This window comes from Macaca thibetana, chromosome 12 (assembly GCF_024542745.1).
Source record: "Macaca thibetana thibetana isolate TM-01 chromosome 12, ASM2454274v1, whole genome shotgun sequence".
Lineage (NCBI taxonomy): Eukaryota > Metazoa > Chordata > Mammalia > Primates > Cercopithecidae > Macaca > Macaca thibetana.
The window spans coordinates 42,787,851-42,813,516 of record NC_065589.1 but is presented as its reverse complement, the minus strand read 5'-3'; the positions used below and the strand labels follow the sequence as shown (position 1 = coordinate 42,813,516).

General features: G+C 39.9%; 1 protein-coding gene and 1 long non-coding RNA gene across 2 annotated transcripts in view; one reads left to right on the top strand and one right to left on the bottom strand.

The window, feature by feature from the left end:
- The window catches only part of SPATS2L (spermatogenesis associated serine rich 2 like), a 1,108,221-nt gene that overhangs the window by 752,015 nt on the left and 330,540 nt on the right, over positions 1-25,666 (top strand). The window lies entirely within an intron of this gene.
- LOC126932163 (uncharacterized) overlaps positions 2,540-25,666 on the bottom strand; it is a 77,896-nt gene continuing 54,769 nt past the window's right edge. Inside the window, exon 3 of the long non-coding RNA XR_007718128.1 lies at positions 2,540-3,437. This is a non-coding gene — a long non-coding RNA (uncharacterized LOC126932163). The remainder of the gene's footprint in view (positions 3,438-25,666) is intronic.

Here is a 25,666-nt window from a genome sequence, read left to right as displayed (position 1 = left end):
ACAGCTGCAGGGCAACCACAGCCTATTAGCAGACTGCCTAGCACATAGGAAATTTGTTGAATTGAATTACTAATAAAAGGTAGGCAGAAGGATTACACTGAAAATACCCCAGAGCATATGTTCCCATGAGGTGCTGCCACTGTAGTCTTCTAGCAAACAGCAGCAGCCAACACCTCAGCCTCATAATCAGAGAAGAAAATAAGATGTTGGGCAGACCTGGAGGTCACAAAACAAAGCTACATACAAGTCCTTTAAACTACAGACTTGTGAGTGACAAACAAACCTTTGCAGACCTAAAGTCGGTCTTTTCAGGCACGTCCTCCCATCATAGGGTGTCAGAGCTGATGAGCTCATAGCAGGGAGGTAGCCATTCTGCATCCCCTATGCTTAATGGCCAATGTTGCTGACCAAGCAAAAGGCTTTTCCAGTGAGCCCAGAAACAGCTTCAGAATCCTTCTCAACACAGTGCTCCAGAAAGCTACTACATGTTAAAAGGTTGGCATTTGAGATGAAACTTATTTGCCATCTGAGGAGGCTAAAGCAATTCCATCTCAGATGCTAACCTACCATGTTGACTTCTGATTAACCCCAGTTCCAGGAAAGCCTTTAAGATTTCTATTTTCATGTACTTACTGTAAATTCTGCCTTTAAGTCAAAATAATCTTGATTTTTATCATAAACACATGCTTACCATAAACCCTATCCTTAAGCAAATTCCCTATGCTATATAAGCCTTGGGTCTGGTGGGTAAAAGTGCAGGGATCCACCATCTCACATTGTGCCTGCCCAAGACATGGTTTCTGTTTATAAATTCCTATAAAATGTTTCTTTCTGAGAAACTGAATTTGTCAGCTTCTTTCTTCAGCCTCTCAGCTTCCCTGGCCTTTGGGAGTAGGTTTGCATGAACTGTTCACACAGAACACCATCCTTGATGTAACGTGCCTCCCTCATTTCAAAGGTAAGGAGACAGAGACTCAGTGAAGTTTACTGAATTTCCCATGCCACACAGTTATTTAGTAAAAGAACTCAAAGTGTAACTTAGATCTTTGGACCCTTTACCCCTGCTTTTTCTAGTAAACTATCTCTGAACCTTGAAATGTCCATTTTCAATCATGTCATCTTGGAGGCCTAAGAGCCTCCCCAGCATTTATGATACATGTGATGCCTTAGGAAAGGCTATCTAGCATCCATCCCAAAATAGAGGAAATAGAAGACCAGAATAACTCACTATTCATGAACAGATTTACCATCAGGAATAACCACTGCAGGTGACATAAAAAACTTCGGCATAATTCTCTTTTTGTCACTATTTCCTGTCTTTTGCTTCTCTCGTAATTTCTCTAGGAGTTTAGCAACTGAACCCAAATGACCATATAAATGGTAAATGACTAGGAGAGAGAAATGTTGAAGCAAAACAGTAAGCTTTTTGACATTTTTATGACAGATTTTTGTTTGCTCAAGTTTTTGGCTTTGTAACAAGAGCATCTTTGTATTTTGTTGTCTTGGATTGTTCACCTTTTCATAAGGGAAAACAATCTTAGTAAATCTTTTGTCTGTGTTGAACTTCACAGATTAAATTTTTACTGTGCTAATATACTATATTGCTGGAAGAAGATAATTATGTGATGAAATTAAGACATTCTGCAATTATATCTTATAATATCATTAATTTCCAGATTCACACAAATTATATCTACCTCAAGAAGAATAGCAATTTCCTTTCTTTCTCTCATAAAAGCAGGTAATAAGAATCTTACTCCTACAATTATTTTAGGCAAATTTTTAAATTTGTAATCTTAGACCTCTCAGTGCAGTAATGATACATTATCTCAAGTTTCAAGTTTTACTTTTATCATTGTATTGCTAATGATCTTTCAGATTGAAAATGCTGTTTTCTTTTTGAGAAAGCATTGACACATTTTGTCATATCTCTCTAGTCTCTTCATAATCTTAGGAGAAAAATCATTAATGGTAACGAATGAATGGGCTTATTGAAAAGATTATGCCATAGATAACTTGACCCCATCTATGTCGACACGAGAACTGTTTCATGTAAGACATAAAGAGACAAAATTAGCCAGGAGTGGTGGCTCATGCCTGTAATCCAAGAACTTTAGCAGGCAGAGGCAGACGGATCACTTGAGGTCAGGAGTTCAAACCAGCCTGGCCAATGTGGTGAAGCCCAGTTTCTACTATAAATACAAAAATTAGCTGGGCATGGTGGCACTTGCCTGTAATCCCAGCTACTCAGAAGGCAGAGGTGGGAGAATCATTTGAACCCAGGAGGCAGAGGTTGCAGTGAGCCGAGATCATGCCACTGCACTCCAGGCTGGGCAACAGAGCGAGACTCTGTCTCAAAAAAAAGAGACAAAATTAATGATACAGAACAAAAAAACTTAAAGAAGCCTACTTATAAGGAGCTTATGAAGTTATTTCAATTTTTATTAGAATTTTGTATTCACAACACATCAAAAAGTATTATTGAGCACTTATTTTATGAAAAACACTATGTTGGAGAACACAGATATCATTGAACCCTCTAAGAACTCATCGTCTAACTAGGGAATCAAGAATAAAAGAATCAACATGGAAGAATGAGTTGTGAACATGAAGAGTTGCATTAGTAATACAAGGCTAATGACCACATGAATCTTAAGGAAAGACATTCTATGAGCTCAGAGAGAAGAGAGAACACAGAGTTTGATAAGTCTAGGAAAAGTTTCCGGGCAGAAAAGACATAAACTAAAGTAAATATAAGAGGAAAGACCCCATGGCCATGGAGGAAAAGTTGAACTTGAAACGTAGGCATTCTGCATGATTCCATCTCTCATTTTTACTCAAATCTTTTCACACCTCACTGAGACTTGCCTTATTTGGCCTCATTCCATTTTTTGATTCTGTTTCCTGTCTGCAAAATCACTAACGCTCATGGTTTCAATTATCCTATCTCTCAGGTACACTCTTAAATCTGAGCCTCCAGCAAGTGTGGCTTCCACTTGGACCTTGAATCCTGCCTTGCCTCCTGTCTGGACTGATGCCCTTCTTTCTATCCTAGTATGAACAAATCTTTTCAATTCATGTCAGCCAGTTAGATGCCAACTCCAGGGAAAGTTTTCTTGATCCCTCAGTTGAAAGTCAAGTGTAAAAGACACTTGAAGTCCTGTATCACCTTTTCTTACCTCTACCATGAACAACTCTTTTCATTTACTAAAACCCTGAACCATGCATGGTTCCTTGTCGTTATACTTTCTGCTTTAGGTGTTGGTGCATTTTTGTCCATTCTCTGAGAACCAGCTCTGCCACCAGCAGAGGTGGACCTGGAAGCCTTATTTGTGCTGAATAATCCCATAGTCTTGACCATAGATGACTGGGCCATGACTGGATGTCTGCCTCCAGTTAGGCAATGCCAGTTTTCTTTCAGCAATCAGAATTGGGACCTGGAAAAGCAAATGAGTTTCTGTTGGTTCTCAAACTTAAAAGGTATTTAGAATCAAAGGACACTATCAAGACTGAAAAGACAACCCACAGTATCAAAGCAAATAGCTTCAAGCCATATATCTTATAAGGGCCCAGTATGCAGAATATACAAAGAACTATTACAACTCAACAACAAAAGACAATTCAAGTAAGAAATGAACAAAGAATTTGAGTAGACATTTCCCCAGAGAAGATATACAAAGTACATGAAAAGAGGCTCAACACCATTAGTCATCAGGGAACTGCAAATCAAAACCACAATGAGATACTACTTCACAATCACTAGAATGGCCATAATAAAAAAAAGGAAAATAATAATTGTAAAAATGTAGATAAATTAATACCCTCTTATGTTGCCAATGGCAATGTAAAATGGTGTACTACTGGAAAACAATTTTGTAGTTCCTTAACAAGTTAAACGTAAAATTACTATATGATCCTGCAATTCTACTCCTTGATACATACCCAAAAGAATTGAAAACAGGTGTTTAAATAAACACATGTACATGAATATTCATAGCGACATTTATAATAGCCAAAAAGTATAACCAACCTAAATGTCCATCAATGGAAAAATAAACAAAATATGGTATACCCATGAGATGGAAAATTATTCAGCCATAAAGAGTAATAAAGTGCTGATACACACTACAATATGGATGAACATCAAAAACATTATGCTAAGTGAAAGAAGCCAGACACAAAAGGCCACATATTATATGGTACCATTTACATAAAATATCCAAACTAGACAAATCCGTAGAGACAGAAAGTAGATTTCTGATTACCAGGGGCTGAGGGGAGAGGGGCAAGGGAGTGACTGTTATTTAATAGTTATAGGGTTTCTGATTTGGATGAAAACAAAGTTCTGGAACTAGATAATGCTGATAGTTGTACAATACTGTGAATGTACTAAATACCTCTAAATTGTAGATATTAAAATGATAATTTTATGCTGTGTATTTTTTCTAATTTATAAAGGAAAGAGATTTCATTGACTCAGAGATCCACATGACTTGGGAGGCCTCACAATCACTGTGGAAGGCAAAGGAGAAGCAAAGACATGTCTTACATGGTGGCAGGTAAGAGAGATTGTGCAGGGGATCTCCCATTTATAAGACTATCAGATCTCATGAGACTTATTCACTACCACAAGAACATTATGGGAGAAACCACCCCATGATTCAGTTATCTCCACCTAGCCCTGCTCTTGACATATGGGGATTATTACTATTAAAGGTGAGATTTGGGTGGGGACACAGCCAAACCATATCATTCCTCCCCTGGCTCCTCCCAAATCTCATGTTCTCACATTTCAAAACCAATCATGCCTTCCCAACAGTCCCCCAAAGTCTTAACTCATTTTAGTGTTAGCTCAAAAGTCCACAGTCCAAAGTCTCATCTGAGACAAGGCAATTTCCTTCCACCTATGAGCCTGTAAAATCAAAAGCAAGTTAGTTACTTGCTAGATACAATGGGAGTACAAGGATTGGGTACATACGCCCACTCCAAATGGGAGAAATTGTCCAAAACGAAGGGGCCACAGGCCCTATGCAAGTCCAAAATCCAACAGGGCAGTCATTAAACCTTAAAGCTCCAAAATGATCTCCTTTGACTCCATGTCTCACATCTGGTTCATGCTAATGGAAGAGGTGGGCTTCCAAGGCCTTCAGCATTTCCATCCCTGTGGCTTTGCAGGGTATGGCCCCCCTCCTGGCTGTTTTCATAGGCTGGTATTGAGTGTCTGCAGCTTGTCCAGGTGCACCATGCAAGCTGTTGGTTGATCTACCATTCTGGGATCTGGAGGATGGTGACCTCTTCTCACAGCTCCACTAGGCAGTGCCCCAGTGGGGGCTCTGTGTGGGAGCTCTGACTCCACATTTCCCTTCCACACTGCTCTAGTAGTGGTTCTCTATGAGAGCTCAGCCTGTAGCAGGACAAGTCACAGACAAGAACCCCTCAGATGCCGAGTTGTAGAAGGAAAGGGCTTTATTCAGCTGGGAGCATCAGCAGACTCATGTCTCCAAAAACCGAGCTCCCCAAGTGAGCAATTCCTGTCCCTCTTAAGGGTTTACAACTCTAAGGGGGTCCATGTGACAGGGTTGTGATTGACTGAGCAAGCAGGGAGTATGTGACTGAGGGCTGCATGCACCGGAAATCAGAATGGAACCGAACAGAACAGGGATTTTCACAATGCTTTTCCATACAATGCCTGGAATCTAGAGATAATACAAGCAGTTAAGTCAGGGGTTGATTTATAACTACCAGGCCCAGGGCATGGTGCTGCACTATCTGCCTGTGGATTCCATTTCTTCCTTTTAGTTTTACTTCTTCTTTCTTTGGAGGCAGAAATTGGGCATAAGACAATTTGAAGGGTGGTCTCCTCCCTTAGGCCTATCCAGAAGACTTCTGCCTGGACATCCAGGCATTTTCATATATACTCTGAGACCTAGGTTGAGGTTCCCAAACCTCAATTCTTTGTGTGTGTGTGTGTGTGTGTGTGTGTGTGTGTGTGTGTGGTTTTAAGGAGCAGAGAGTTTAATAGGCAAGAAAGAAAAGAGAAGACAGAAGGAAGAGGCTCCTCCATACAGAGACAGAGGGAGGGGAGCTCCAAAGCCAAAAGAGGAAACCCCAAGTGGGGTGGAAACCAGCCAGGTATATGTAGAGGCTGGAGGAAGTGGTGTTTAATTTGCATAGGGCTCAGGGGATTGGTTTGACGAGGCATGTCATTCACATAGCCTACAAAAAAGCTGGCCCTCCCACCCTAATCTTTTAATATGCAAATGCAGGGTGCCATGATGTTCTACACACATGGGGGTATGTGGGGGTGGCCATGTTGTCAGGCACATGTGGGGCAAGGGCAAGAAGGCAACGGGGATCACCGTGTTTGGGTGGACCCAGTTTCTAATGACTGGCATTTGCCTATAAAACTCAAACCTCAATTCTTGATTTCTGTTTCAACACCACGTGGAAGCTGCCAAGACTTGGGGCTTGCACCCTCTGAAGCCATGGCCTGAGCTGTACCTTGGTCCCTTTCAGCCATAGCTGGAGCTGGAGCTAGAGCTGGAGTGAAGCAGCTGAGATTCAGGGCATCAATTCCCAAGGCTGCACACAGCAGGCGGGTCCTGGACCTAGCCCAGGAAACCACTTTTCCCACCTAGGCTTCTGGGTCTGTGATAGGAGGGGCTGCCTCGATCTCTGACATGCCTTGGAGACATTGTCACCGTTGTCTTGGAAATTAGCATTTGGCTCCTCATTACTTACACAGATTTCTGCTGCCAGCTTGAATTTCTCCCCAGGAAATGGGTTTTCCTTTTCTACCGCATCATCAGGCTGCAAATTTTTCTAACTTTTATGCTCTGCTTCCTCTTGAATGCTTTGCTGTTTAGAAATTTCTTCTGTCACATACCCTAAATCATCTCTCTTAAGTTCAAAGTTCTACAGATCTCTAGGGCAGGGATAAATGCCACCAGTCTCTTTGCATAACAAGAATGACCTTTACTCCAGTTCCCAACAACTTCCTCATCTCCATCTGAAACCACCTTAGCCTGGACTTTATTGTCAATCACTATCAGCATTTTTTCAAAGCCATTCAGTAAGTCTCTAGTAAGTTCCAAACTTCCCCACATCCTCCTGTCTTCTGAGCCCTCCAAGTCTCTAGGAAGTTCTAAACTTTCCCACATTTTCTTGTCTTCCTCTGAGTCCTCTAAACTGTTCCAACCTCTGCCTGTTACCCAGTTCCAAAGTCGCTTCCACATTTTCAAGTATCTTTACAGCAGTACACCACTACCCAGCACCAATGTACTGTATTAGTCTGTTCTCATGCTGCTAAAAAAGACATACCCAAGACTGGGTAATTGATAAAGGAAAGAGGTTTAATTGACTTACAGTTCCACATGGCTGGGGAAGTCTCACAGTCATGGCGGAAGGCAAAGGAGAAGCAAAACTTACATGGTGGCAGGGAAGAGCTATGCTGTTTTTTTAATCACTAAGAATTTTAATATTTTTCCTTTTTTTTTTTTTTAACAGAGATGGCAGATGGCTATGTTGCCCAGGCTGGTCTCGAACTCCTGGGCTCAAGCAATCCTCTGTGTCAGCCTCCCAAAGTGTTAGGATTACAGATGTGAGCTACTGCGTCTGGCCACAATAATTTTTAAAAAGATATTTAAAGGGTATTTTGAGAGCTTCCAGCTAAAATGGGGTTTCAGTACCAGAGCAGCTAGCAACTCTGCCCTAATGGGATGTCAGTGTTTATAGTATGCCTTTGTGGGATGCTTCTTTTACCTGGCAGATGACCTAATGCCTAGTTGTCTGACCTGCAACCAGGGAGTCCCTCACATGGGAAACTTGTTTATACTGGCAAGGCTGCCTTGTGGTTCTTACCTGAGCTGTGTCCAGTTTATGCCTGCCTGAACCTCTCTCTGACCCTGGGAGCCTGACCTTGTGTTCAGCCCAGAGCCTTGAGGAAACTGGCCTGGGACAGCCCCTGTTCTTCAGATGGAAGGCACCAATTAACTACACCACCACAATAGGAAATAAGGTCAAGGATTTGTATGTGCTGATCCTGGGAAGGTAGGATATAATGAGTCGGGAGGACAGTCCTTGGTCCCCAGGGTCCTCTGAGGCAGGAATAAAAAGTCAGGCAGAGAGAGGGAAGCACAGAACAACTAGCAGTGTTTGTCGGGGAATAATAGTGTGAGGATAGCCTTAAGTTTGCATGTAAATGCCTGAATGGTCTTTTTAAGGAAGCAGCAGTAAAACAAGGAGCCCAGGCTTCTAGGCAGGAGAGATGCCTCTAAGTTCTTGTCTCTGGCCACCCACTTCAGCCATTTGGATGTGCTGGAGAACTGGAAGCTGTGTCAAGGGTGACTGAGCCCTGCTTCTGGTATAAGAAGGATAAACATATTCAAAATGGATGCTGAGGCAACATAAAATTATAAGAATTCACTACCGACAGCTTGGGTGGCTTTTTTCATCACATTCATGGGGAATCAGAACAGCCAATTCACAAAGAATGAATGATGAAGCAATTGAGTGGAGAGAAATACGAAGCCTGAGAACAAGGCTGCCCTGGTTTCTCCTATCCCTCAAGATCTGGGCTCAGTCCCCATGAGGCTCAAATGCATTCCTAGCCTTAGATTTCTACACTCATATTAAATTCCCTCTTTGCAATTCAGCAGTTTGAGTGGGTTTCTGTTACAACCCCCAAAGAGCCCTAAGATTCTCTGCTGTAGCTTCTTAAGGGCATGGTGTGTAGGATAATTCTCCATTTTTGTTCACAGGATCCTTCTAGTCTAGTATCCAATATTTAGCTGGCCACACAGGATCATGTGTTTAAAAAAAAAAAAAAGACAGAAAAATAGATTCAAACCAAGACAGGCGAAAAAACTTTTTGACCTAAGTAAAAACAGACCTAATGGAAGAATTTCCTCCGTCTCTCATAATAATTTAAATCAGGTTGCTTGGTAACCATCTTCCTTAAAATGGTACATTTGTTTTTGAAAAAAATAGTGTTTTTATAAGAAGCTGTGGATTTCCAAGCCAGGTTTTATAACCTTATGCAGGCCCATATGTCTTTTTTCCAGGCCAAATTCCAACTGGTTTGCAGAGGGATATGCATGCTGAAAAGCAAGACTGAGCATCGAAGGTCAGGTGGAGAGAGGAGGAAGGGTTTCAGTGTAACAGTAATATCAAAAGGGTACCCTAAAATGAAAAAAAAAACTCAGTTCTTTTGCTGTATATTTGCTGTCTTGGAAAGAACCATTGGATAATATTGGCAAAGGCTGTCATGCCAATGACCACAAGGTGTGGTGTTCCCATTAAGTCACAAGAAGCGGTATCCAAAGAAGGTAGAGAGGAACTCAATCATTTGGATTTAATATAAAACTCTAAAGCCCTGAGCAAAATGCAACCTTGGAGGTGGAATTATTTAAAAACTCTTTTCATTTAATGTAATTTGTGTATCCAATCTCTATTATATATCATAATAATCATTATTCCTTAATATTATTATTATATTGATGTGGTACTTGTTAGTTTTTACTGACCATCTCCAAGAACAAAAATGCCTTGAATCAAAGGATGAAACAGTTTGTTTGTTAAAAAAAAAAATTCTGTATCCACACCAATTTTTTGTTGCCCTCAGGGCAAAAAGTATATTTCCTTTCATTGTTTCTTGGTTACGGTGTCTTTCTCTGCTTGCTGTAGGATACAGGTAGACACTAGAAGGGAAAACACTCCATCTCAAACATTCTAAGTCAGGGAAGTAAAAAAGTCAAGTAGGCAGTGCTCAATTGAAGTAATTAGCAGAATAGTCTGTCTAATGTCAAAGTGCCAGCAGGTAACCAAAGCCACATCTTGATTATTGCACTGTTTCAATGCACTCATAATATAATATTCTACTACAACTAAAGACCCCCTGGCATTTTCTAAGTCTGCTTCCCCTTAAGATTCTTGTTCAGTCATTTTCCCTGGGGTTAAGATGGCTGGACAATATCTCATTGGAAAGAAATACGAATTTCAATAAGACTGTAAAGGAACATGTTTGAAGGGCTCAGCCGTGCTTGAGTTTTCAGTTAATAATTTAGAAAACTCCTTCTTTCTGCTTGAAATCTCCCCAATTGAATGACAAGAATGGACATGCCATAGGAGCTGACAGGCATCATTCTGAGTCACCCACTCCTGATTCCAGTGTCCAACTGAGGTGCATTTTTCCTTTCATATCATCACAAATTCGTGTGTGTGTTCTGAGAGAGAGAAATGAGGTCACCCGCAAGGTAGAGTTACAGCAGGAAGCTCCAGCTCAGGGGCCACCATAGTCGGGGGGCGGGGCTCTGCACAGCCCCTCCCCAGGCCACCACACCTCACTCCAGCAGCCAGTAGTGGCAGCAGTGTACTCTGGAGATGGACAGGAACCTTAATAATGGCCCAGTGACCCAAAAGCCACTTTCAGGAGCTATTGCAGCCTGGTCTAGAGCTCACAGCTCAGCCCTTCAGACAGATGATTTTGCAACAACTATGTCTGTTCATAATGAACTCAGATACTTCAGAGGGTGTTTAAAGCCTTACAATTTGTGGCTCCTATTCTCATATAGCTTATCATTAGTAGTCACATCCAGATATTAAAAGTTTGTAATACCTTATGAATTCCTTTGCATGTACACTATATCATTCAAGATTCAAAACCATTTTTCCCATAACTGACAACAAGCCATTTCTAATTAGATGAAAGAAATGTACTTAGGGAATGAGAGTGGGAATCGCAGCTCTACCCCTCTGGGTGACCACAGTCATGTCAGCCTCTCTGGTCCTCTAGGTCCTTATGTGTAAAATGACAAAGGAAAGGCATATCATGCAATCTCTAGGTTCCTTTTCAGCTCAAAAGTCAATATGAAGGGAGAGTTAAAGTCACTGATAGTTTAGCAGTACCATACTGTCATAAAAAGTTATACTCAGGTTAGGTTCTTCAGTTCAACCATTTACAGCACATTTTCATTTCGGTTGGAACCCAGCTCCACTTAGAATTTAATCTGTCATTACTTTAATGGGTCATTCAAGTTGTGACACTATACAAATATTTATTCGGCACCCACTGTGAACTGAGTCATATGCTATGAGTTGGAGATAAATGAAGAATGAGGTATGACCCTTTCCTCAGAGACCTCACAGCCTAGTGTGAAATAAAGCTGGACCAGTTGGCAATTGCAGTACACCGTGATGGGGGTCAACAGTCATGCTGTGGGGACACATGTGGGGGTTGGAAGGGCCAAATCACAACATCTGAGGGCAGACCTGACAGAGAGGAAGTGAGCCAGACAGGAGGGAGACAGAGACAGGCAGCGGTATGTGCACAGGCCCAGGCAGCTTGGGGGCTGTAAGCAGGCTGGAACCCAGGAATTGAGAAGAGGACTGGAGAGTGATAAGGCTGAAAAGGTTTGGGATAGTTACTGTTTAATACAATGAGCCAGAAATCACAAAATGCAAATTAAAACCACCGTGACATATCATTCTACAGTCAATACCTCAGCAACAATTTTTAAGTCTGACCATACCAAGTATTGTCAAGAAAGTGGTTTAATAGACTCTTCTGTATGTCATGTGTGGTGAGAATACAAACTGGTACAACCACTTTGTAAAACAGTTTTGACACAATCTCCTATGACCCAGGAATTCTGGTCCATTCATCACAACATTGTTTTTAATATTCAGAGTGAGAAAACAACTCAAATGTCCTTTAATAGTAGGATAGATATGTGCATTGTGGTATAGTCATAAATGACTACTACATAGTAATAAAATGAATTAGCGGTAACCACATACAACAATAGGATTACAGACTACAAGCTTAATGTTGAGGAGGAAAAAGACACAAAATACATACAGTAATAGTCCATTTACATAACATTGAAAAATAGGGGAAATTAAACTTTACTCTTTAGGGATGCATAATAAAAGTGGAAAACACATTTTTAAAAATAACATTATGATAAAAGATAGGATAAGTTTACTTCTAGGGGAGAAAAGGGGCCTGTGATTTGGAAAGGGCAGATTGGGAGTCCTGAGGTATAGCAGTAGTATATCTACTTAACTGGTTTAAGGGAGAGTTTTCTTTTTCTCAATGCAGATTATATTGCACAATAAAAATCTTAAGGAAGAAAACATTAGAATCAGATATGACAAAGAAAGAGGCAGTTGCAACTCATGGAGACAGAGAGTAGAATAATGGTTACTAGACGCTGGGAAGAATAATCAGGGGAAAAGAGGGAGATGGTTAATAGGTATAAAAATACAGTTAGAGAGAAGGAATAAGATCTAGTGTTCAGTAGCACAATAGGACAACCACAGTTAACAATAATTTATTATGCATTTCAAAATAACTAAAAGAGTGGAACTCGAATGTTCCAAACACAAAGGAATGATAAATGCTTGAGGTGATAGATGCCCCAGTTATCTTGATTTGATCATTACACACTCTATACTTGTATCAGAATATCATATGTGTCCCACAAATATTTACAAAGAAAAAATTTCTTAAAAATCAAACTAATCAATACAAAGAATGGTTTGTTGTTGTTGTTATTGCAGTTTTTTAAAAAAGAAAGAGGCAGAGAAGAATGGAAAGAAAGAGGGGAGAGAAGATTAATATGTATACTTGGAAACCCTGATTAATTTGGGGCTATGGCAAGAATGCCATGGCCAAAAGATGTTTGGAAGAAATGGTTGTGTCCATGAGAAGACTAGGTCATTCTCTCATCCTCTAGTTCTAAGTATTAAGTGGGGTCTCTCTTCTTGAAGACTACCTAAGGAAGGAGAAAGAATGGGAGATAGAGACAGCCTCCCGCCCTATCACTTTTGCCTTCAGGGCTCCCTTCCCTTTTTCTGGGAACCCCATTGCTGTTTCTGTGTCCCCTCATCCTGCTGTGGGAGTGCAAGGCTCTGGGAACTATGACCTGGAGGAAATTCTCAACCTTTGCACTCAGATTTCCAGCATCTGAGGTAGCCCAACCATGGGGACCAGTACCACTTACATTTTTCACTTCTTCTGCTGTATTGTCTGTATTGTTGAAAGCCAGTTCATGTGTTTTCTCATTTGATGCCTCAAAGAGCCTCCAGACGTGGGTAGAGCCGGTATTGGTAATATTCACGGAAAATTGGAACCACAAATGAGTCATTCAGGGTCACTCAGCTTGGACAAGAATGCAGGCCCCGGATTCTGAATCTACTTCAATAAGCCATCCTACAAGCCCCACATATCACCAGTGTAGCATCCACAACCCACACCCCAAGTTTAATTGGCTCTGTACATTTGAGAGGGCCATTGAAAGCCCAGAGATGCCATGAAGCAAGTTGTGTTAACCACATATCAAAGCACTAGGTGACAAGAAGATGGCATTCATATCAAATTCCGATCTCCTTAACTTTTTTCCTTGGTGTTCAAATTCCGATCTCCTTAACTTTTCAGTGGAGTCTAAATATCTCTGCAGAGCTTGCTTTCTCTGCTATGAACTATACACACTTTCTTCATTTCACAAAGCATGGAAGAAACAAAGGATTCTATGACTCGCCAAAGGTTTTAGCCCTTCATCGTTTTATCTCAGAGAAAAGGGGAGAAAGTGAGAGCTTCTCCTGTGTTTCAAAGATCTAATATTTGGTGTGAAAGAGTAAGTGGCTCAGAGCTGACCTCTTTGAAGCATGTGGTGAAGAATGAAAACGAAATGGACAAGTGAAAAATCAATACTTCTTCACTATTATCTATCAGTCCAGGGAAACCAATCCCAAATGTACATTTCTTTTGCTGCTTCAGTTACTATAACTATTACACACTAATATCAAGATTCAGGATGTTTTGGTTGTATATTATAGCACTGTCTAGGAAAAATTTTAATGTTTAAAAACTTCTTTGTGGTGTGATTTTTTTAAAGAAAAATGTACTGTGCTAAAAATTGTTACTGGTAAAGTAGATGTGTTGGTAGGTGACTACTGGCATTTCAAAATGATTCTGTGTTTTATAGAAGTATTCATTGATCCCAATCTTTCTCATAACTCTCATACTAATATTGTGAAATTTGATTCAGTGCCCCCCTGAAAAAGATGTAATTATAGCCTCTTAGGATTCATCTATTATATAAAGTGACGACCATTTATATATTCTTCTGAGTTACAAATTCAACAAAGCCCTTTTTAAAAATGCTCCAGAAATTATTCCATCACTTCTCTCTATTCGAAATCTAAAATCGGCCTAGGCTGTCACTGAAGAAAAAGAAATGAGAATATGGCAAACCCAATGGTAAAGTAAATATCCCAAGCCACTTCAAGATGTGAAAATCAAACTAGAATTTTTAATTACAATTAAAATAATCATAACAGATTTAAAAGATCTATAATAATAAATTTAAAAGATAATTTTTCTAAATTCTAGTAAACATATCAATTTAAGTTTATGATCTACTTAAAATATCAGGCAAATTTGCAGCATTATACAGCTCTCACAGTCAATTTGACCAAAGATAGCAGCCTTATTGAATTTTTCAGTTTGAGCAACTCTTCCACCTAGTTTTCCACATGAGCAGAAAACCTGCTATTGTGCTGAATCTGGCCTCTTCAAAACAATCCTCCAAAAAACAGGAATAAAGCCCCCAATGTCTGCTCCGAAACATCTCCTTTAGGAAACATGAGCAGTTTTCCAACAGGTTTCATCACAGAGTGACCTTAGGCAGCTTCCTTCACTTCTCTAAGTTTCCATATCCCTGCCCATAAAATGGAGATAATAATCAGGACTTGCCTCCTAAGGTTGTTCTGAGAATTAAAATAATACACAGATAGCATTTAGAATATTGCCTAGAAAAAAATGAACAGCAGCTGTTGTTCTTTGAGCTAGGAATTAGGGAACATAGGTTCTACCACTAACTGCCACAACTAGCTATATGGTGTTGGAAAGATTGACTCTCAACTCCCACAGGCCTTTTCTCCTCATTGAAATATGGAGATCTTTTGGGGTCACTAACTCTGCTGTTTTCATTTACAACTCTGACACTAAATGTGTCAGGGTTTTTCCACACCAACAACCAATTCTCCAACTCTCCAGAAGCCAACTAGATGTCCTACAATCCAGTTCAGTTTAGACACTATCCAGAATCAGTGCAGACCCCACAAGGTAAGGACTCAGGCCCACTTCAGACACCAATGGCAAGTCCCCAGCCTCCTGTACTTCTGACTGACTCTCTATGTTATTATTCAATGGATTCATCTTGCCAGCTGCAAGATGAATTGGCTAGATAAAGCCAATTCACTGAGACAGAAGTATCGTAGCAGAGAAAGGGTTTAATAATCAGAGGGCTAACCAAGAGAAAGGATGGGAGTAATTATTCAAGTCATCCTCTCCAAAAATTCAGAGGCTGTGGATTTTCAAAGATAGTTTGGTTGGCAGGCGGCTAGGGAGTGAGGAATGCTGATTGGTTGGGTCAGAAATAAAATCATACAGAGCTGAAGCTGTCTTCTTGCACTGAGTCAGTTCCTAGATGGGGTCACAGGATCAGTTGAATTAATTCTTTAGTATGGGTCATGGGTCCTGGTATCAGTTGGTTACCAGAATGCAAAAGTCTGAAAAATATTTCAAAGACCAATCTTAGGTTTTGACAATAGTAATGTTATCTTAGCAGAATTCAGGCCTGTCACATAATCCCAATCTTTTGAGCATTCATTAGTCCTAAAAAGGTGGTCTTTGTCCCCAAGCAAGCAGTGGTTAGTTGTAGGAAGGGACTGCTATAAACTTTTTTTAAAAAGTTAACAAAGGCAGTTAGCTTGTGAGTTTAGACTCAAGATAGAGTCAGTTAGGTTAAATTTCTCTCACTGTTGTAATTTTTGCAAAGACAATTGCTGCTATAAATCTCATGACTCCCTTCTCAAATTTGATAATTTGCTAGAACGGGCCACAGAACTCAGGAAGACACTTTACTTACTATTACCAATTTATTATAAAGGATAAAACTCAAGAACAGCCAGGTGGAAGAGCTGCATAGGCCATGGTATAGGGGAGGGGTGTGGAGCATTTAGGCCCTCTCCAGGCCCACCACTCTCCTAGCACCTCTAAGTGTTCCCTGACCCGGAAGCTCCCCATACCCCATCATTCGGTGGCTTTATGGAGGTTCCAATACATTGGCATGGTTTATTAAATCATTGGCTATTGATGACTAAACTCAATCTCCAGCCCCTCTCCCCTCCTAGCAGGTTGGGGTGTGGGACTGAATGTTCCAACCCTCCATTCACATGGCTTACTCCTCTGGCAACCCTACCCCATCCTCAAGCTATCTCAGGGCCTACCAAGAGTCACCTCATTAGCATAAACTCAGGTGTGGTTGAAAGAGACTCATTATGAATAACAAAAGATGCTCCACTTACCCCTATTACTCAGGAAATTATAAAGATTTTAAGAGCTCTGCGCCAGGAACTGGTGACAAAGACAAAACATATATCTTTTATTATATCACAATACCACAATAACTCAAGGCCCTCAGAGATAAGGCAAGGAATACACATGAAGTATGCCAGGTTTAAGAGAATAGCAAGGCTTGGAAGCTTTCATAAACTTGAGAGTTCTTCCCAACCTAAAAGCATTCAGATTCTAAAGGTGTTAAGCACACCAAGGCTGCCAAACCACATAAATACAGGTCTCATTCTGTGAATGATTTGACAATTTGCAACATCTGGTGACTATGCTAATATTCTTTTCAGCTCTGGCATTTTCTTACTTTTGTTTTCCATGCTCTTCCTTTTCCTAAAATCTATCCCAGGTAGATGAACAGTGGGTCAACCAAAGGAATGAATGATTTTTTGACATTGTGTGGTAACCGCAATAGATTCATGGCCTGATGTACACAGCAAGTCAATATGCCAAGACTTTGGGTTGCGGAAAAGAAAGAAGTTTAATCGTAGGGTCACTGGATTAAAAGATGGGAGAAAACCTTAAATCAATCTCCCTGAGGAATTTGAAGTTAAGGTTTTTAAGAGTTTTGGAGTGGGCCAAAGTGTGGAGATCATTGATTAATCAAAGAGTGCAGGGTGAAGTCATGAGACAGAGAGATGAAGAAGCTGTATTCTCATGCTAATCCTGTTCCTCTGCAGGGGGGCCTTCAAACTGGTTGCTGGAATTCAGGGTCTGAAAAACATCTTAAGGAATACTTAAATAAAAGCTGTATGGTTCTAACATCAGAGATTCTGTCTGTCTGTCTGTCTGTCTCTCTCTCTCTCTATATATATATAGGATACAGGGGTCTCACTCTGTCACCCAGGCTAGAGTTCAGTGGTGTGTTCATAGCTCATTGCAGTCTCAACTTCTCCAGCTCCAGCAATCCTCCTGCCTCAACCTCTCAAGTATCTAGGACTACAGATGCATGCCACCATGCTTAGCTATTTTTTAAAAAAAAATTTTATAGGGATGGGGGTCTTACTATGTTACCCAGGCTGGTCTCAAACTTCTGGGCTCAAGCAATCTTCCCACCTCGGCCTCCCAAATTGTTGGGATTATAGGCATAAGCTGGCATGTCTGGCTGCAAATCAATTCTTAAATAGTCTTATGCTTTTCATGTCAAAAATCCTATGTATAGGAACAGCGGGGATGAAAATGGTCAGTATCTACTGCTATATGACTTCTAACAACAAGGAAGTAGGCCAAAGTGCAGCCTGGTTAGTGCTTAGTTATATCTACACCTCTGTCCAGACCTTGTATTCAATTCTTGACAACCCTGTGGAGGCAGTTTTAGTCTCTAACATCTAAGCTGCCCCTGTTCCCTTACTTTCCACCTCCACAAACATAGGTAACCCCTCCACATGCATGCACACCATTTCCTGAGACTACCACATTGAGTGCATATTTTACATGAACTATGCACACATTCCTTGCAGCTCTCTGTGGAGCTGGCTCTCTTTGTATTTGAAGACAGAGATGACATGCTCAGCTCTTTGTAGACATTTAAGCCATGATGATGAAAAAGTGTATCAGTACAAGTTCCCATTTAAATGGTTTCTAGATTTTTCTTGGTTCCCTGAGCAAACAGTACAATCCTATTGCCTCATAAGTCTATAGCAAATAAGATGTGTTCCAAAATGCTGAATTCCTTTTCCTCCTTTTGCTTCCTGTTCAAAGTCTAACTGATGCAGAACAATTCCTTAAAGCTGTCTCTTTTTTTCCTCCTGGATCATTCACAAACTACAAGCAAAATGTAGTTGCAACATGGGGCTCAGAATGTACCAAGAACATCCTATGTCTACAGAAAGGAGTAAAACACAAAGACTAAACAGAGTTACCTATTTCTTGTTAGCCTGAGAAAAATTCTTTTCAGATGCCTTTCGTTACCTCAGAAATGGAGGCAAATGCTTTAAGAAGGGTCATATGATACTTTGAAAGGCATATTGCCACGGTGTGGTTATTAAGCTCTTGGGAAACTATGGGCTTCTCTTAAAGTATAAGGAACAATTGTGCCCCCTAAGAGTCATCTTGAATTGGAATGAAATAAACTGGTTACTCCAGAGAGCAAAAAAATGATTGATTAAGGATTAGAAACTGTGGTGTTTGGATCTCTAGCCTCTGGCTCTTTCTGACATATTCTGTAGGCCAACAGAATACAGGTTGAGTCTTTCAAAAGCTCCCTGACTCCTAGCTATAATGTCACATATGGTAAAATGAGCTCAGCACAGAGTTATGTTTTTCTTTTCTTACTCCTCCCAGTAAGACTAAATTCTAAGAGTGGGATTGAAAAAGGGAGGCAGACAGCTGAGAAATACTAGCAGGCCTTGGAAGTGAAAACTACAATACAACCTCAAGAGTGAACAATCACAGAAATGCCTGTCAGTAATAAAGAACCTGAAAGCAAGGGATGTCTCCTCCCCAAGCTGTTTGCACCTATTTTTCCAGTCCTGAGAACTTAGGGAAATTTAGGTATTTGTTTAAATTCATGGAAGTGTACTTGGCTTATAGATCCAGGAGGAAAATACTAACGTGGTGCCCCTAATCCAATGTAGGAAAATATGTGAGACTTGAATCAGTTCTGTTTTTTCTAACTTACTCATTAATGCTATTTTCTTTCCTGGAAGACATTTCTATAAGTCAAGCCAAACCTGTCCTAGGGAAAGGCCTTGAAATAATTCTTTTTTCCTTTTTCCCTGTGGTGCTGAAAGTTCATGGTCAGCTGTACAGGCTGTTTAGTTAGTGGGTTCTCAACAGGCTCTGGCCAGAACATCAAGGTTTTTCCGTCTCTCACTGCAGGCTGGGACACTAGAAACCTGGCTGGAAATCATACGATGGAAGAATAAACAACATACAATGTACAAGAGCCACTGCTGTGGTGATATTTGCTGTTGCTTTATAGTTTTGGATTTGGAATGCTAGCTTTACATAGTCTAGTTAATTCCTGTGGTGTTACTTATAATTTGGGTAGAGAGGGTAGTAGACTAGAGGAAGTAGCAAGTTAAATACTTTTGATCTGTGAAGGTGAGAAGCAGTATGTCCAAAGAGTGGGCTTCCCAGCCACCTTGAGCTACTAAAGCCCTATCTTTGTGTGCATAGCTCAAGAGTACCAGACTCCGGGGAAGCCATATTGCACCACTCAACTGTGACCTTAGGAAGTAAAGCCAGTGTCAGTTATAGAAAGACTGATCACTTTTGAAGTCTACAGAAGGAAGGTTTTCAAATCTATACATTTATTATTCTGTGAATCTGAATAAACATTTGTTGACATCCAGCTATTGTAGATAGAACATTTTCATAAAGAATTCTGTTTTGACTTTAAAAAATCAATATTAACTGAATCTTATCTTCAGGATAAACTCTCTGGGATGAGACAGTTGAACTAAAAGGTATAAATGCCTTTTTGCTTCTTTTGGTTCCTGTTGCCAAGCTGCATCCCATGAAGACAACAGTGATGAGCCATGCTGGCTGCTGGGTGTGAGTGTACCAATTTCTCTTGGGCTTTGTCAGCAATGGATTTTTGTTTCATTTTAAAATAAGCATAAAAAGGAATTTCAAAGTTACTCTACTTCCACTGCAACTTAAAGTAGTTTCACAGTAGTTTTATCTCATTAATTTATACCAATAGGAAGAAATTGGACTCCTTCGTAACTGCATATCTACTTTTCAAGATCTAATTTTCTGTGCTTGTGTAGTCAGTACCAAATTAGGCTATGGATTTAAAAATGAAGCATAGTATTGCGGCAATTATCCTTGTACTCTCTGCTGTATTTTAGGAACAACAACAACAGAAAACACTGTTGCTAGAAGCAGTAATAACACTACTGCCACCAAGAGAACTGTCTATGAGTTTTAGATAGTTCACTAATCAGCTGGACACACTTGGACAAGTATTTAACCTCTGCCCTCAATTTTATTTTCTGTAAAGTAGAGGTACTATTTGTTCTGTTATATTCACAAGATTGTCTTAAAACTCGAGTAGAATAATAATAGTAAGAGTGTTTTGAGACATAATATTTATTAAAAACATGATAACAAGTAATAAGTGAATAATAATAAATAACAATAACTCAGATGTCTGTCAATATTAAAGTTACTATGTAGAAGAGTAAGACGGCTCAGAGGGAAAGTTTAAAAATTAGAGTAGAAAAAAATTATAAGCAGAGCAACAATTTCATTATTTCCTTATCCTCTTTAGATTTTTCTAAAAAGATGTAGTTTTCAAATAGATTTACACATGGTGTCAATTCCCCTGGAGAAGATCAAATAAATATGAATCAAATTTAATGTTTATCAATAAAATCATCAAAATTTGCATATTTATACATCATGTACTGGCAAGTAAAATCCACAAATCCTCCCAAAACAGAAGTGTGTTGGAAAAACAGCGACTACTGAGATGACTCATAGTAAACTACAGGTATTTGATTTTCTGATGCTATCATAAATTGCATTTTTTGTTTTATTTTTTTAATTGTTGCTAAAAACTATCATACACTGAGAAGATAAACTAAAGAAGCCTTAAATAAACAGAGACATATTCCAAATGTAAGGTTTGGACAACTCAAGACTGTTAAGATACCAGTTCTCCTCAAACTGATCCATAGATTCAATGCAATCACAATCAAAATCCTGTCATGTTTATGTGTGTGCCTGTACATGTGTGTGTAAATTGACAAGTTGATTCTAAAATGTACATGGAAATGCAAAGAGAAGGGAGGAGACAAGAAAATTTGAAGAAGAAAATGTTGAAAAACAACACTCCCAGATTTCAAGACTTATTCTAAAGCTACAGTAGTAATTAAGACATGGTGGTATTGGTGCAAAGATAGACAAATAGACCAATGGAACAAAATAGAGAGAAATGAACCCTCACGAGTACAATCACTTGATTAATGACAAAGGCAACACTGCAATTCAGTGAAGAAAAAGTGGTCATTTGAACAAATGGTGCTGGAGAAACTGGATATCCATATGGAAAAAAGTGAACTTTGACCTTTATCTCACACTGTGTGCCAAAGCTAGTTCACGGTGGACCATAAGCCTAAATGTGAAAACTGAAATAATGACTCTTTTAGAAGAAAACAGGAGGAATAGCTTCATGAATTTGGGAAAGGCAAAGATTTCTCAAACAGAACATAAAAAGCACTAATAATTTTTTTAAAGAAAATGATAAATTGGGTTTCAGTCCTATTCATAATCATCAACAAATAGGCAAGGCACAGACTGAGAGGTGATATTTGTAATATCTATGTTAATATACATATAATAATTATACATGTTATTTTATATATATATTCATACAATTACATACATATCTACATAATACATAGGCATACATTTATATATAATTAATATAAATTTATATATAAAACAAACAACTAACTTCAAGAATACGTAGGCCGAGCACAGTGGCTCATGCCTGTAATCCCAGAACTTTGGGAGGCCAAGACAGGCGGATCACATGAGGTCAGGAGTTTGAGATCAGCATGGTGAACATGGTGAAACCCCGTCTCTACTAAAAACACAAAAATTAGCTGGGTGCGGTGTTGCATGCCTGTAGTCCCAGCTACTCAGGAGGCTGAGGCAGTAGAATCACTTGAACCTGGGAGGCGGAGGTTGCAGTGAGCCAAGATCACACCATTGCACTCCAGCCTGGGTGACAGAGTGAGATGCTCTCTCAAAAAATGATAATAATAATAATAATAATAATAATAAATAAAGGCTTCTACAAACCCATAGTTAAAAAAACCAAACAACCCAATTTAAAATAGGAAAAATACTTGAATAGGCATTTCTTGTCACTCCTCACAAAAGAATGTCCAAATAACCAATGAACATAAGAAAAGATCAATATAATTTATATCAGAGAATTACAAATCAAAACTACAATGGAATACCATAACACATACTCCAGAATCAGTAAAATTAAAAAGACTGACAATAACAATTGTTGAAAAGGATGTGGAACAATTGGAATTCTCCTATATTATTTGTGGGAATGTAAATTAGTAGAACCACTTTGGTAAATATTTGGCAATATCTACTAAAGCTAAACATATGTCTACCCTATTGATTCAGCAATTCCACTCCTAGATGCAAACCCAAGGAAAAGTGTGTGAATATGTCTACTAAGAGACATGTATTATTCATAATAGTTAAAAACCCTAAACATCAAAGTGTTCTTCAACAGTAGGATGGATAACTGAAATATGATATAATCATGTAACAAAATTACTGATACACGCAACAACAGAAAGGAATCTTACAGACATTATGTTGAGAAAAAAAATTAGGCATAGTACAAACTGGGTGGGTTCATTTAAATGAATTTCAAGAACTGACAAAGCTAATTCATGTTATAGAAGTAGGAATAGTGATTTACTTCTGGGGAGCTATTCGTGGGAAGGGGCATGAGGGAACTTTCTAGGGTGAAGGAAATATTCTACATTTTGATCTGAGAGGCTATTACAAGGGTACACACTTACATAAAAATTCATTGACCATGTACTTGAGATTTGTGTTTCATAACTGCATGTAAATTATATTTAATTTTTAAAACAAAGAAGGAAATGGAATAAATTGCTCTTCACCTTAAAGATATTAAAAGTTGATCTCCTTTTTGAAATAGAATTCTTGACCCCCTGGTGTTGGAGGCTACTTTAAAGATAAGCCATTTCATTTTGTGGTTGAACCCAAGGCCTGGAGGTTAGAGGGTCCTGTTCAAAGCTAATAACAAATTAGGGACAAAGTCAAGATCAGACACCAGGATTTCTGATGACCCTGCCCTTTCTTTTCCCTCACTCCACTTCCCTAAAGCTCCCCTGAGAATGATGCTGTCAATTCCTACATTCTAGTAAGAGGCCTGTGGAACTTTGCTCATGTGTCTCCTCTGCTGGAATTCTCTCCCTAGTTTGTTTCACCCACCACATTCCTATCACCAACTTATTTTTCAAGACTCTGCTTATGTCTCCCCATTTTTAGAGGGGTTTCTTTATCCTTTCTTCAGTATAATTGATTCATCTCTATATCTACATTAGTCCGTTCTCACACTACTATAAAGAAATACCTAAGATTGGTAATTTACAAAGAACAGAGTTTTAATTGCCTGACAGTTTCATAGGCTGCAAAGGAAGTATGGCTGGGGAGGTCTCAGGAAAGTTACAATCATAGTGGAAGGTAAAGGGGAAGCAGGTACTGAATTATGATATAATAATCTTCATATGACCAGAGCAGGAGGGGCGTGGGGAAGGTGCTACACACTTTTAAACAAGCAGGTCTCATGATAACTCACTCAGTACCATGAGAACACCACCAAAGGGGAAATCCACCCCCAAGATCCAATCAACTCCCACCAGACCCCACCTCAACATGGGGATTACGATTTGACATGAGATTTAGGCAGGGACACAGACCCAAACCATATCATTCTGCTCCTTGGCTCTCTCAAATCTCATGTCCTCCTCACATTTCAAAATACAGTCATGCTTTCCCAACAGTATCCCAAAGTCTTAACTAATTCCAACATTAATTCAAAAGTCCAAAGTCACATCTGAGACAAGGCAAGTCCCTTCTGCCTATGAGCCTATAAAATAAAAAACAAATTAGTTACTTCCAAGATATAATGGGGATATAGACACTGGGTAGATACTCTCTTGTATTTCTTGGCTGTCTGCTGAGAGAAATTGGCCAAAATAAAGGGATGACAGGCCTGTGTGAGTCCAAAACCCAGCAGAGCAGTCATTAAATCTGAAAGCTCTAAAATAATCTCCTTTGATTCCATGTCTCACATCCAGGGCACACTGATGCAATGGGTGGGCTCCCAAGGCCTTGGGCAGCTCTGCCTCTGGCACTGCAGGACTTAGCCCCCACAGCTGGTCTCATGGACTGACATCGAGTGCCTATAGCTCTTCAAGGTGCATAGTGCAAACTCAGTGGATCTACCGTTCGGGGGTCTGAAGGATGGTCACTGTCTTCTCACAGCTTCACTAGGCAGTACCCCAGTGGGGGCTCTGTGTAGGAGTTCCAACCTCACATTTCCCCTCCACACTACCTTAGTAGAGGTTCTCCATGAGGGCTCTGCCTCTGTAACAGACTTCTGCCTGGACATTCAGGCTTTTCCTGGAAACATCTTCTGAAATCTAGGTGGGGGGTCCCAAGCCTCAACTCGTGCACTGTGTGCACTTTCAGGCTTAACATCATGTGGAAGCCTCCAAGGTTTATGATTTTCACCCTCTGAAGCTGCAGCCCAAGCTGTACCTTGGCACCTTTTAGCCATGGCTGGAGCTGGAGTAGCCAGGATGTAGGGCACCATGTTCTGAGGCTGCAAAGAGCAGTGAGGGCCCTGGGCCTGGCACATGAAACCATTCTTCCCTCTTAAGCCTCTAGGCTTGTGATTTGGAGTGGAGGCTGCTGCAAATGTCTCTGAAATATCTTCAAGGTGTTTTTCCCATTGTCTTGGCTATCGACATTTGCCTTCCTTTTAGTTATGCAAATTTCTGCACCCGGCTTGAATTCCTCCCCTGAAAATAGGTTTTTCTTTTTCTACTACATGGCCAGGCTGCAACTTGTCCAAATTTTTACACTCTGCTTTCCTTTTAAATATAAGTTCCAGTTTTACATTATTTATTTGCTCACAAATATGAGCACAGGATGCTAGAAGCAGCTAGGCCATAACTCGAACACTTTGCTGCTTAGAAATTTCTTCTGCCAGACACCCTAAATCATTACTCTCAAGTTCAAAGTTCCACAGATCCCTAGGGCAGGGTCACATTCCAACCAAGCTCCTTGCTAATTGATAACAAACGTGACCCTTATTCCAGTTGCCATTAAGTTTCTCATTTCTATCTGAGACCTCCTCAGCCTGGACTTCGCTGTCCATAACACCATCAGCATTTTGGTCATAACCTTTCAACCAGTCTCTAAAAAGTTCCAAATTTTCCCTCATCTTCCTATCTTCTTCTGAACTCTCCACACTCTTCCAACCTCTGCCTGTTACTCAATTGCAAAGCTGCTTCCATATTTGCAGGTATCTTTATAGCAATGCCCCACTGCTAAGTACCAATTTTCCGTATTAGTCTGTTTTCGCATTGCTATAAAAGAATACCTGAGACTGAGTACTTTATAAAGAAAAGATGTTTAATTGGCTCACAGTTCTGCAGGCTATACAGGAAGCATGGCTGGGGAGGCCTCAGGAAACTTAAAATCATGGCAGAAGGTGAAGGAGCA